The sequence below is a fragment of the Macrobrachium nipponense genome, chromosome 5 (genome assembly GCF_015104395.2).
Source record: "Macrobrachium nipponense isolate FS-2020 chromosome 5, ASM1510439v2, whole genome shotgun sequence".
Classification (NCBI taxonomy): Eukaryota; Metazoa; Arthropoda; class Malacostraca; order Decapoda; family Palaemonidae; genus Macrobrachium; species Macrobrachium nipponense.
The window spans coordinates 70153449-70169248 of record NC_061107.1 but is presented as its reverse complement, the minus strand read 5'-3'; positions in this window follow the sequence as shown (position 1 = coordinate 70169248).

Below are 15800 nucleotides of genomic sequence, written 5' to 3'. Positions count from 1 at the left end.
ATCTCATCTTCATATCTGTACCATTTTAAGGGGACAAGTGTGATATTGAAAAAATTCCATATGCAAGTTTGAAAGGAGAGGTGATAAAGGGTTACCCATGGCCATACCAAATATTTGTTGATAATATTCTCCATTAAAAATAAATTTGCAATCACAAATACATAACTTTATCAATGACATTATGTGACTAACGGACATAGGCAATTCATGCAATACAAATTCATTACTTAAATATTCTAGCACTTTTGTAAACAAGGAACATACATCAAAACTGACAAAGATATCACTAGGGTTTAGTACAATGTTATTGAATTTTTCCACAAGATCAAGAGAATTCCGGATGTGTGAATTAGATACAGTTCCTAGTAGCGGGGATAACAATTTAGTAAGATATTTAGATAGTTTATAAGCAATTGATCCTACAGTACTAATAATTGGGCGCATAGGTTTGTTATCCTTATGAGTTTTAACTAGGCCATATAAATAAGGTAATGAGAGACACTTTACAGTTAACATACACAAGAGTTCTTTTTTATCTTTAAGAGTTTGTTTGATATTGATATTAAAGTTTTTTATTATTTGGTCCAACGGATTTTTTACGAGTTTTTGTAAGTTATTTCATCTTCTAGTAAAGTATGTATGCGTGATATGTAGCCAGTTTTGTCCAGAATTACTAAACTATTGGATTTATCAGCCTTGATGACGGTTTGCAGACGATGAAAGGGCCATGTTCATCAGTAGTTGGGGGTCAAAATTGCCCCAGATGCCACAAAACGCAACCTCAAGCTTGGGAATGGAGGAGACGTCACGGTTCCGTAACTGCGATTTCATAATCCCTCACAAGTTCTCAATAGGATTCAGATATGGCGAGTTGCCAACCCAATCTTGGAAGTAATTAATGCCAAAATACTTGATTCTCCTCTTTGAGGATACGTGCGGTATTCCTAGGATGCCTATCCACCTCTCTCATTATGAGCCGCGGGCGCGCTGTAGCTTCATTTATTTCCCGGGAACGATGGCCCATGGGGAGCTTGGTGAACTTGCGAATCGAAATCTGCACCGTAGTGCAGACGGTCACACCCACAACCTCCTCACTATCCTTGTTAGCTATATTAACCTTATGTGTCGCGAAAAGGGACGGATCCCCATATGAGCGACAAACCTGCTGTAATGTCAGGATAGTTTAGCAAGAAGAAACCCTTTTATGTAAAGCGTCCGTACGAATCCGGACGAAACTGATCAGCGGAGAGGAATGCTAATTCCTTATTAGAAAATTTAGCATTTCATCATTTTTTATTATTCAATTGTCCGATGTATTTGCTATGATAACAAGGGTATCGCGCTAGGCGAAATCGCCGCCTTGCAGATTATCCACTGGGGGTAGCCAATTTTAAGTAACTAAATTTATTTCAATCCTCATGCCGAGTGTTATAGGTTAAATTCCCCCCCGACTGAAAGCACGACGCAAAAAAACATTCTCTAGTTTGCGCTCGTTTGGCGTTACCAAGTAGTAATCTAGGCTACCCCAAGCGGAGGCCGGCACTCTTCCCAAGGCGCCATTCGAAGTCAGGTAGGTTGTAACCTCTCTCCTGCAATGAGACAGTGTCGTTCGCTATTATGAGTGTGTTTTAAGTTCATCGTAAGCCATCCACTAGACAGAATGTCAATTTGCTATGATTTTGGGATTATCATGTTCAGCAATCTTTGAATGAGTAAATCATGTGGGTCTGTAATCAGTAGGTTCATAATTAATTTAAACATAATACGTCTTGTAACTCAGAATTCAACGGCGGCCACATAACGTGTAAGATTGAGTTTAATTTCATGTATTGTCATTCCTTTTTGGCCTTCAAATGTCGTTTATGATAAGTGTATGCAGAGATTGTTATTGTGTTAGTAAAATAAATTATTTTTGAAATAAATTTTAAGAATTCAGTTGACCCTCCACCAAGTAGTAGCCGCATCTTGTCATCAACCCACCCCATCAGGGCACGAATTAGTGTAAAGCTCGCGAAATTCGCGACATTATGTAAGGCGATTATCTGAGCTATGTTCTCTTGGGATATTAACCTATTTTTTCCCATTGCAAAAAACCACACGAAATTGGGCCAAATAAAAAAAAAAAAAAAAAAAAATGTATGTGCACAACCAGATATGGCAATAATATTTTGATGTTTACTTACCACCCACACGGAAGAATACTATATAGTTGCCATGTCGACTTAAAGTGCAGAAGGTTGCCAGATGTCCCAAGGAACGAATAATGGATTTTCCTCAAATAATAAAAGCTCCAGAGAGAATTTTGATAATAGCGAATACTCAATCCGCCAAAAACTCATGTCGTTAACATTTTTTTCGGGGCCACAGTGATACTGAGCAAAAGATTTATAAACATATATGTAAGTTACATACACACACGCATATATATATAATATATATATATATATATATATATATATATATATATATGTGTGTGTTTGTGTGTGTGTATATATATATGATATATATGTATATATATATATATATATATATATATATTATATATATATGTATATATATATATATATATATATATATATATATATATATATATATATATATATATATATATATATATATATATATATATATACACACACACACACACAACTGTGTATGTTGTTGTTTCTAGAAAACTTCAATCTAAAGAGGAACATGATAGCTAGAAGAAGTGGTTAATATTGCAGACATTATTACTATTTTCTTTAGAATAAAACATAGGCACAGCCGAGCTTTCGGGGATACATAACTTTTCCATCATCAGGGTCACTTCTCTATAAAATTATAAGATAAATAAAGAAAAAACAGTAAGAAAATTATACAGATTGACTATGTCTAAAAATATTAAAACAGCTATAATTGAAAGCACTTTCAAATACATAATATAAAGTAAAATGGAATATAAAAACCAAAGTTAACTGCAAATCAAAACTGGCAAAAGATCAGTGACTAAGTTATACGAGATTACGTCTAGGGCATAAACCATCAAATAAAATCGCTGAGCAGATATATACTGGGAGAGAGAAAGAGAGAGAGAAACCCGTGATTATTCAAAATAAAGATACAGATTACATAGTACAATGGAGAACCTACTGTTCATGTCGTAGTTGAATGGCAACTACTATGAGATTCACAGCCGGTGTCCCGGTGTTTTTCCGAAATAAAATTTTATCAACGCACCTGACAAAGTTGACACTCTGTTACAGAGTATCTTACATACCTTCCTAATTATTGACTGTATTCTGTATTACGAAAGTTACATATTTCTGGTATTTATAAGAGTAACACCGACTTGTAGACATCACCAGCAAACTCTGAGGAATGTCTTTCGAATATATAATGACGTAAGTTATGACGTCATTAACTTGCCTCCTCCTCGATGGGTATTTAGTTATTCGTGAAAAAGTCTCCACCTCTGGCAACACTGAAATACAACCAATACTCCTTGTTTACACTTTTTAGTAGTGGTAGAATATAGGATTTATGCCAGGAGGCCGAGTGCCAGAATCATTGAAGAATAGGGTTTCCACAAGTAATCCGAGAAATTACTTTCTATCACTACCTCTCTTTTGAAAAATTATATAATCAAAAATCAATTAACAAAAAGAGGAAAACTTTGGCATTCGTCGTAAGTCGTTGATATTTTTCCAAATATGACAGTAATGATCATTGTAAAAACATACAATTGCATAGGATTAGATTAGATTATAGAATACAGACTTCAAGCCAAACACTGGGGCCTGTAGAGGTCATTAAGTGATATATTATAACCCATGAATTTGGGGTTGTGGGGGGGCAAAGCAAGTTTTAATGTTGTTCCGCAAGTTATATTTTACAAAGAAATCAGCAACTATTGCTTTATAGAGAATATATGATTATCTTTCTGCACCTTCTGGAAGTCAACAAAGGACGAAAACGTGGTAGCCTTGGATGTCCGGGTGTACTCCTTACCCAAAAAAGGGTCCTATTATTTATTTACCTGTTCAAGCTTACGTAGGTTTTGCCACGGCCCTCCTCACTTCTAAACAATTGTGCAAGTCGAATCACAAAAGGTGTCCTGCAACCACGGGTACAATGACTTATCATAGCCACCATTCTTGAAGCCTTGACAAGGTACGAATAATCATTCAGAATTTCAGAGACAGCTGTTTGTCGTCATCACCTTGTGGGAGGAGTCGGAACATCATATGCTTACGTCACAAATAACTTTGAACCCACACATTAAGGTGTTCCGTCATTGGCTTCGGCTGCTATATTTTACTCTTATGAGTATACTTTTTTCTAATATAAGTAATACTATGGCTTAGTAATTTCTTTGTCATATGCACAGAAAAAAAGTTATTTCGGAAAAATACCTGGACAAGGCTCTTAAATTCATAGTAGGCGAGTTAGGAAACGGCGAATGGAAGAGGGTGAATTGGTCTGGGTAAAACAGAGAAAGGGAGAAAAAAAAAAACAACAAGCAAACTATGCAATGAACGATGGAACAGAGGTGTTTTGGTTATTGAGTGTTGAAGATTGTCGTTTTAAATGGAGGAACTCTAAAAAAGGGAAATGAACGGCTGTTTTTTGTTTGTCCAAATATTTGAAAATCACTGTATTGTATGTGATGGTGGCAAGATATTGCATGAAGTCTAATGGCACTATTTTCTTTTTTGCTTAAAGGTAAGCCTGTCCGATGGCTGACCCCCGTATGAGAGTCGATCCTCACCTTGAGTAGGCGTTTGGTACATCCCACATGAGTTCCAAAATTATATTTAGGGCAATTGATCTTCTAAAATGTGCAGATACGCATCAACTCCGGGAGGGTGTCTTTAAAGCGAAAGTTTCCGACTGTAAGAGTGTTATAAAAACAAATCAGGAATGAACATATGGGGACAGATGGCTCAAGAGTAACAATAATTTACGTTTGAGTGGAACAGAATTATGAATTATTAGTGAATTGTAGAGAAACATACATATTATCTTTTTGGGAACGGTGCAGACTAGTTTTTGGCTTAAAAATATTGTCTATAGATTCTTTAATGATTTTACTAAACATATTCAGGTGATAGTAATAAATCTTAAAACAAGTCTCTAAAAAGCTAACCGGAATAACTTTCACTGGATCCGGGTGGAGAAATAGCTGTCATGATTGAATTCAATGTAATAGTCATCTGGGCCCGTATTTGTCAAAGCTCGCAAATCCTTAAGAGTACTCGTAAATCATTAAAACACTCTTAAAGTTATGAAAATTCTTAAGAGAATTTTACGAAGCCTCTTACGCGCTATGAGTACTCATATCTCAGGCCGAGATTTAAGAGTGGTGGAGGGGTCTCCTAAGTACTTAAAAGTTCCTCATAGCGGTAGTCACAGACTGTAAACATGGCAGACGAACAAGAACACCGCATTCGCCGCCCGAGGAATTTTCGTCCAAGACTGCTATATTCGATGTGTATGAAGACAGTGAGTTTCAAAAAACATGTATGTGACTGACTTGATCAGAGAGGTGATTGCCAACCGCACAGAGAGGTTATCTGCGGTTTCTAACATATCAGTCTCTCTCTCTCTCTCAAAATTAATGGATTAATTAATTTGATCACGTATATTGGCGCAGGATTAGACACGAAGGGTCAAGAATGGAATGAAAATGCAAATCCTTAGAGCTTTTTTTGGTTAGTAGCGAGAGAGGAGCACTAGGCCTATAGTACTAGTGCTTCAACTCTTTCATGTCTCATCTATTTGTGTGTGTATATATATATATATATATATATATATATATATATATATATATCTTTCTCTATCTATCTCTATCTATCTATCTATCTATCTATCTCTATAAATCTATCTATCTCTATCTATCTATCTATCTCTATCTATCTCTCTCTATCTATCTATCTATCTATCTATCTATCTATCTATCTCTATCTCTATATCTATCTATCTATCTCTATCTATCTATCTCTATCTATCTCTATCTCTATATCTATCTATCTCTATCTCTATATCTATCTATCTATCTCTATCTATCTATATCTATCTATCTCTATCTATCTCTCTCTATCTATCTATCTATCTCTATCTATCTCTCTCTATCTATTCTATCTCTATCTATATATCTATCTGTCTATCTCTACCTCTATCTATCTATCTCTATCTCTATATCTATCTCTCTATCTATCTATCTATCTATCTCTATCTATCTTCTCTATCTTCTAGCTATTCTATCTATCTATCCTCTCTATCTCTCTCATCTTATCTCTATCTATCTCCATCTCTATCTATCTCTCTATCCTCTCTATCTAGTCTCTATCTTCTTATCTCTATCTATCTATCTCTATCTCTATATCTATCTCTCTCTATCTATCTATCTCTATCTATCTATCTATCTATCTCTCTATCTCTATCTATCTCTATCTACCTATCTATCTCTCTATCTACTATCTCTATCTATATCTATATACTACTCTATCTATCTATCTCTATCTTATCTATCTCTCTATCTCTATCTATCTATCTATCGATCTATCTATCTATCATCTCTATCTATCTCTCTATCTATCTATCTATCTATCTTCTATCGCTATCTATCTCTATCTCTATCTACTATCTCTATCTCGATATCTATCTCTCTCTATCTATCTATCTCTATCTATCTGATCTATCTATCTCTCTATCTTCTATCTTCTCTCTTCTACCCTATCTTCCTCTATCTATCTCTCTATCTCTATCTATCTATCTAATATATCTATCTCTATCTATCTATCTCTATCGTCTATCTACTATATCTCTATCTTCTATCTATCGTATCTATCCTACCTTCTATCTATCTATCTCTCTCTATCTTCTCTCTATCTATCTATCTAATATCTATCTATCTATCTATCTTCTATCCTATCTATCCATTCTTATCTATCTATCTTCTATCTCTAATCTCTATCTTATCTATCTCTGATCTAAATCTATCTATATATCTACTCTATCTAATCTAATCTCTATCTCTATATCTAATCTCTCTATCTTCATCTATCTATCTATCTCTAATCTATCTCTCTATCTATCTATATCTATCCTATCTGTCTATCTTCTATCTATCTAATCTATCTTCTCTATATCTATCCTATCTCTATCTATCTCTATTCTATCTATCTTCTATTCTCTAATATCTATCTCTCTATCTCTATCTATCTATCTATCTCTATTTATCTCTCAATCTATCTCTATCTATCTATCTATCTATCTCTATCTATCTATATCTATCTATCTATCTCTATCTATCTATCTATATCTATCTATCTATCTCTATCTATCTATCTCTATCTATCTATCTATCTATATCTATCTCTATCTCTATATCTATCTATCTCTATCTCTATATCTATCTACATCTCTATCTATCTCTCTATCTCTATCTCTATCTCTACTATCTCTCTCTCTATCGTCCCTATCTCTATATCTATCTAGTATCTCATCTCTATCTATCTATCATCTCTGCTTTGAATTCAACAATAATATACAGATCACAAGGTTAATATCATAATTAATGAATATATTGAATTTTTAAAATACTTTTTTTTATTAAAATAATGGCGAAAATCGTATATTCATGGATTGTAGCCCTATATTTTCCGCTATTGTTAGCGAGATCTTCGCTTAAAAGTTTCTCCTAAACATACCGTTTTTCATAGCTAAGAGATTCTCTCAGAGCGTTGATAAAACACTCTTAGAAGTTCCTCTTAACTATGAGTGATTGAGTGACTTAAGAGAGAATATTTAGGAGATGTCATAGGAGCTATGATAAATACCGGCCCTGTTCGTCAATCTTGCCCTAACTTCTGCTATGGTTCCTCTTCTCTCCTGTTCCATTGTCTTCTCCGGTGACCTTTGGTGGTCATTGCAATATCTTTCACGGACACATGCTTGAAACCATTTCTCCAATTACTGAATGCCATTTATATACGTGGTAACGAAGCTGATATGAATTTTCTAGACATTTACCTTAATTTCCTTATAAAAACTAAAAAATTTGAAATGGCTGGAATTTAGCCAAATTTTCAGTATGAACAGATGCTTCAATATTTTAGTTTCGTCCCATGTTATATTTTCATTAATACTGTATCGTGTATTGCAAGGTCAAAAGATGTCTTATCACGAAATCTTTTAGAATCTGCTTTAATACAACTTACTTCTCACTGTAATTTCAATATACACACTTAAATAAAAATGAGTTGCCTTAGAGATATCTTCGTTGTATATGTATGTTTAATATGTATTGTGAATATGTATTGTGAATATGTTTTTGTTTACCAAATTTCTGATTAGCTGTCACCTATAATAATCCTTTAATTGTCTTGTCCTTGTGTCTGAGGAGATTGTCTTAAACTTTTAATTGCACCCCTGTTTTTGCTTGTTTGGGAAGGTTACTCATCGCAGATACTCCGTTGTTTATTTTCCCTCGTGGCATATACCTTTATATGTATAGATATATATATATATATATATATATATATATATATACATATATATATATATTATCAATATCTATATATATATATATATAGATATATATATATATCGATATATATATATATATGTATATATATATATATATATCTATAATATATATATATATATCTATATATATATATATATATATATATATATATAGATATAGATATCTCGTCTCTCTCTTCTCTCTCTCTCTCTCTCTATATATATATATATATATATAATATATATATATTATATATATATAGATTATTATATGTATTTATCTATCTATATGGTTATATATAATATATTTATAGATTTAGATATATATATCTATATATTATATATGTAATATTCATATATATAGCTATACTATATTATATTATATTTAATATATAGATATATATATATATAATTATATATAATTATTATATTTAATATATTTATATTATTATATGTAATATATACATAGAATATAGAATTTATATATCTATATATATATATATTTTATAGTATAGATATATATATAATAATTATATATATATAATTAACTATATATAATAGTATATATATCTTTTAATATCTTATATATATATATATATATATTTATTAATTATTTATTAATCTTTATATCTTAATATTCATTATTATATAATATTTTAGTTTATATATATATATATATAAAAAATTTAATTTTATATATATCATATTAAAATTATATATAACATTTAATCTATCTTAATACTATATATATATATTATATATAATAATCTATATACTAATATATACATATATATAATATAATATATATATATATATATATATCTATATTATATATATATAAATAATATAATATATATTAATATATATATATTAGACTATAGATATCTCTCTTCCGTCTCGCGTCGCCTCCTTCTCTGATCTCTCTCTCATCCACATCTCGTCCAAACACCCTCTTCTACATGCACGACCAACTCCTTTGATACAGTGTTTGTGCCTACGCTCGCGCTGCGAAATACAGCCCTCCAGATATATCTACTATACATATATAATTATTATATTAGTATATATAGCTGTAATTCTATACGTAATCTATTATGGTGGCTTAAACATTTACATGCCTACTCACTACTACTATTATTATCATCCGATAGGTTCAGGAGAGATAGTGAAGCGACTATAATCTTCTCTCAACCGTGAGCCCCATACACATTATCATCACAAAATATATGATCTAATCATCAAGTCGTATAATTAGATTTCTCCTTTATTACACATTAATATCACATACTACTAATGGCTAGTATCTCATTATATACCTAGAAATTTCTCTATAATAAGTACACTATAACTAATACTGTCCAGTGCCGAGAATATAATATATATATATATATATAATGCTATATATACATAGATATATAATATATGATATCTTATATATATTAGATTATATAAAATATATTTATAGAATAAATAATATATAATTAATATATAATATTATATATATAGTATATATATAAGTATATATATCTATATCTATATTATATATATATATATATATATATATATATATATAGCTATATATATATATCTATATCGTATAGCTATATATATATATAATATATATAATATATCTACTATATAATTATATATATAATATAGATCACCCTAACGATAATATTACGCATAGAATAGTTATATTATATATATAATATATATATAGTATATTGATAGTACATATCTATATATATAGATATATATATATATATATATATATATATATATATATAAAAATATATATATATATAAATTATAATATATATATATAATATATATAGTATATATATAGTATATATATATATATATATATATATATATATATATATATATATATATATATATATATAATCTGAGGACAGGCAGTCCGAAATCAGATGGCTTATTATTATTGCCGATGTTTCTGGACAACAAGTACCATTTTCAAGGCTAAAAAGACAGACAAATTTACAAACATTAAAAGGACGCAGTAAAAAAAAAATAAATAAAAAATTACAATGTCATGAAATTATTAGAACAGAATAGAAGGCTCACCTCTATTTCAAGAAGAAAGAAAGTCGCGTGACAACGAAGGGCAACTTGGGGTTCCAGGAACACTCACAACAGGTATAAAGGCGTGGCAGAGGACTGGGAGTTTAACTGCGGAACAAGCTGTTTAATTAACAATGATTCCAGTACCGTTAGAAGTTGGTCATTCGAGGCATGGAACTATAAACATGGTATGGACATGCGCGAATTCGCCGTGTGCAGCATGCCGCCATTGCAAAGGGTGGAGAGAGCTTTGTATCACAATGCCTACCTCGCCATATTGGAGTGTAATCTCTCAATTTTCCATGAAAATATCTTGTCATCTATAGCATTTCGCATTATGTTAACGTAAATTTAGTAGCACACATTATTCAATCCAGTAATTTCTGTTTACATGAAAATACATTTAAAGTAGACCTAAAATTATTAGTATTAATAAGACTAACATTAATAAGTGATCTATAAAAAATAAATTATTTATATCAACAAGTGTGTTTCTTTGTGTAATAATGGCTGATATAAACAAGCAATAAGCATAATTCAACATATTCACAATTTAAGTCCATTGTGTCATGGTGATATGGCTAATCCCTAGGTGACAGACTGGATAGCAAGGTGCTAAGACGTAGATAGTGCATAAAATGCAAAGTAGAGTATAAAGACTTTGATAATCAGAAGGATATTACATATAAGGGGTTTAACAGGCTTTAGTGGTAAAATTTATGACACAACCTCATGGCAAAGACATAAAATCACTCTGTCTCAGCACATGGTATGTGTGGTTATTTCTACTGTGTGAGACCTATACATGCTTCATTGGATTCATAGGAAAGTGCTTTTCAAGAGCTTTTAAACGATGATAAATTTATAACAATTTATATTAAAAAATTTGGAACAGTAGAGTAAAAAAAGCAAACCCAGGTAAAATGCATATTTAGAAAGCTTTACTTAAAACACTGCAGAGTCGTATTTTCTACATGCTTAATTATATGCATTTAAAAGGGATTTTCAAGAGCTTTCCAATGAGCCTAGATTGATTAAAATCGGAGACAATTAAAGAGGACAGAGCAAAAAAAGCATCTGCAAGACTATTCTTTAATAGCTTAATTCAGTGTCATCTCCACCCTTCCCAATGGCGTCGCGCAGTAACACTCAGCGTCAATACATTTATATGTGCATATCCATTCCATGTTTATAGTTCCATGATTCGAGGCTCTACCCAAAATATCAGAATCATCATATTTTATTTTATTTTTAGATTTAATCACGTGGTCACGTACGTTGGAGAATTCAGGGTTCAATGGTTTAACCCCTGTTCTTCTGTAGCTAACACGACGATGAGAATCTATTCTCACCTTCAACAACCTCCGTGTGCAAGCGACATAGGTCCCCAGGTCACATCTGGCCAAGTGAATTTGTATATTACACCGGAGGTCAATAGTGGGCTTAGCTTTTCCTTGTATTTGGACAGAGAGATGAACGTTAGAGGGTTAATTGGTATAAGTTTTAAATTAATAGCCAGAAAATGGTGATGGTAAGTTTATATAATTCTTCATAAAAAGACTTTGTATGTATTAGTGGAAGACTGGGAAAAAATTACAGTTTTGGAATAGTAGATACAGGGAATTTTGTACTGAAAACTTTGTTTAAAAATTTATTATCTTTCCTAAAAAAACAGCTTGGATGGGATTCAGTTGTCAACGAAATACTTCTGAAGATATGGTAGCATTTCCTTATGGAAAGACAGCCAATTTGAAGTCAAACTAAGAGCCCTGTGTAATAGGGTCGACAATGAATTTAATTTGAAATAAAAAAAGCAATGGCTGTAAAATATACATCATGGTACTAAAACGGCCATTATTCCTAAAAACTAAAATGCCTAAAAAGGATAGCATGTTATTATTTTCGTATTCATTGGTAAACTTGACTCTTTGATGCATACCATTAACATATTCTAAAAGCCTGGTTAGATTGATGCTAGCAGATTCCAGCATCCTTTTGTACGGACAGCTACTTTTGAAAACCAGCTCTGCCCTACTCCAGTTAATAGTATGGCCTTTGTCCCTAATATGTAGGAAAATCCTCGAGTTCTCTGATGCACATCGCACTGACCTTTTGTGCTTTGCTAATCTTTGCGAGATGGATCAATCAGTTTCTCCAGCGTAAATCTCATTACAATTGCTACACGGTATCTTGTAAACACCGGCTTCTTCTCTTCTTTCATTTAAGTAGACGTTAATGAGAGAACTCCCGAGGGATTTGGGATAATGGAAAATGAAAGAATTATTAGACCTGAGGTGTTCTGTAGCTTTTTGGATGTTTTCATCGTACGGAAGCTCTATTATATTGTTTAAATCTATTTGTCTATTGTGAGTGGGACCTGTATAGTATATTTTATTCGCTTTATTTATAGCCTTCTCATATTAAACTATTGTACTACCGTAAAAGACATTCATATATATATATATATATATATATATATTATATATAGTATATATATATATATATATATATATATGTATATATATGTATATATATATATAGATATATATATATATATAATAATATATATATATATATATATATATATATATATATATATATATATGAATAATTAATGAAGGTTAATTTACAAAATTAGCAAAGATAACTATAAAATAATGTTTGGATTGAAGAATTTCAAACAATCATATATATATATATATATATATATATATATATATATATATATATATATTATATAGTATATATATACTTGATTATTATGGAATTCTTCAATCCAAACATTGTTTTATAGTTATCTTTGCTAATTTTGTAAATTAACCTTCACTGATTATTTCAATTTAAAATTCAAGAAAAGAAATAATATAAATTTCAACTGAAATTAAAATTATAGATCTACACATATAACACGATCCGTACGTCTATAATGAATCATAGTAAAGCTATGAAACTGTATAAGAAAGATAGTTGATTTGAGAATAAAGCCTTAAGAAGAATATTAAAAGCAAGACATTATGATACAGCTACAAAAATCATACCGTTAAGGCAATTGTGGAACTTGAAGAAGGGAGGTTTGAGCTGGGTGGAAATTTGCGTCGATGTAGCACAGGGGAACATGAGAAGTGGAATTCAACATACTAGGTCAAGGTGACTGTTCCAGCAAAGACATGCAAAACAAGGTAACTGGTCTTGGTTTAATTACCATGGAACTAATATAAATCTTCACAACACATATCTTCCGTCTTCAGTATTCGATTAATACAGAACTTTCCCTGAGCATGCGACACAGCGTAGTACCAAATTTTATAGTATGGAGTTTCGATTCCAGTATTGTAAGCAATATGGAGAGGCTCGCGGTCAAATAATGAATTAGTTTTCGACTTTTAATATTCTTTTTCTTTTTTTTCACAATCGTTTAGCCTGTCCATAGCTTGCTTCCTGTTTCTTCCATATGAAAAAAAAATTAAGATCAATATTTATTTTTGCGAAAAATCTTCACCTTTTTCATCGAAACGCCTTCATGATTTGTGATAACCCCAGGCTTGGTAAGGTCTATAAATACTACAGAATTGTTCTGGACAGATTGTTTTGAAACCATGTTTTTATGAAGGAATTAAACGTAAACCGTGTGGACAACATTATCAAACTGACATATTTGCAGATGCCAAACAAAATAATAAAAATTGCCGCGTCAGCTTAATCAGAAGAGACTCCTGTTTTGGTGTATGTATTCACTGTGGATAGTAAGTTACTGTTTCGTATTACTTGTCATAACTGTTATGTTTTCACTCTCATCTCTCGTTCTACGTATGAACAAATTCATTTTTCATTCAATCAGTTTCTGAGTGGCTTCAAGTTCAAACATTGTTATATGTTTCTGTGCAAGTTTCATTTGATTCTATCAAAAAGCTTCCATAACTTTCATTTAAACATTCAAAAAGCATATGAAAGTAGAGAAAATTTCGATTTCGTCAGTAAATACACTTGAAAAAAAATGAGCACTACATAAATATTAGAATATTCACCATACATGCACATTTTTTAATATAAGAATAATCATTTATTTTATTTATACACTGAGCTTCAGAATGATACAAAGAAAAAGGAAGAACGTTTATTTGTTAATTCTATGTTACCAACACAAGAGCTACTTTGTAAATGAAATAGTAACAATGGCATTTTGGAGGTATATGAATATCTTTAGGGGTTTTAACATATCCCTGCAACTGAGTCAAGAATCACTGAAATTGTGCTATTATAATTGTAGGGGAGGGGAGGAGAGGGGAGGGGTTTTTCCTCTGGGAGGGGCTAGTCCTTTTGATTAATCATCTTCAATCTCCATGTGTTATTAAGTGATGTCACAAACTTACGTGGTGGGACTGTTGACGACATCCTCTCTGTTACTTCACGTGGGGAAGGTGAAAAAGAGGAATCGGGGAGTGGCCAGAATTCTCTGCCTTCCTGCGTTTACATAAAATGTTACTCACTTATTGCTGATCCGACTCATGAAAGGCGCTGTGAGCCACTGAATGAAACATTGCGTTCTTCTCCTTAACAATCAGTTATAAAACACGAAGGAAAATATGAAATATCACAAGCCATTTTTAGGGATATTTATGAATGGTTATTATACAATACTGTTTTCAGATATTAGATATTATGTAATATTCGATTTAACATTTGTTAACTTGGACCTTATGGAATACTATATATATGACAATACTACATTATAAACAAAGCCATACTATATACATAAACATTCACAGTCATTCACATCTGGTTTACAAGAACAATTGAAGGTCTTTCCACTTTATCGTTAAAAAGGAGAATAAAAAAAAGTCTATCAGGATAATTAGCTTCTTCTGAGCTAAATAATGAGAGATAAAAAAATTACACCAGGCATATTGATTCGTTCAACACTATATATATATATATATATATATATATATATATATATATATATATATATATATATATATATATATATATATATATATATATATATATATATATATATATATAATATTATGTATATATATATATATATATATATATATATATATATATATATATATATATATATATATATATATATATATATATATATATATATATATATATATATATATATATATATATATATATATATATATATATATATATATATATATATATTACGATTTACTTTTCTATTTTGTTTTTTT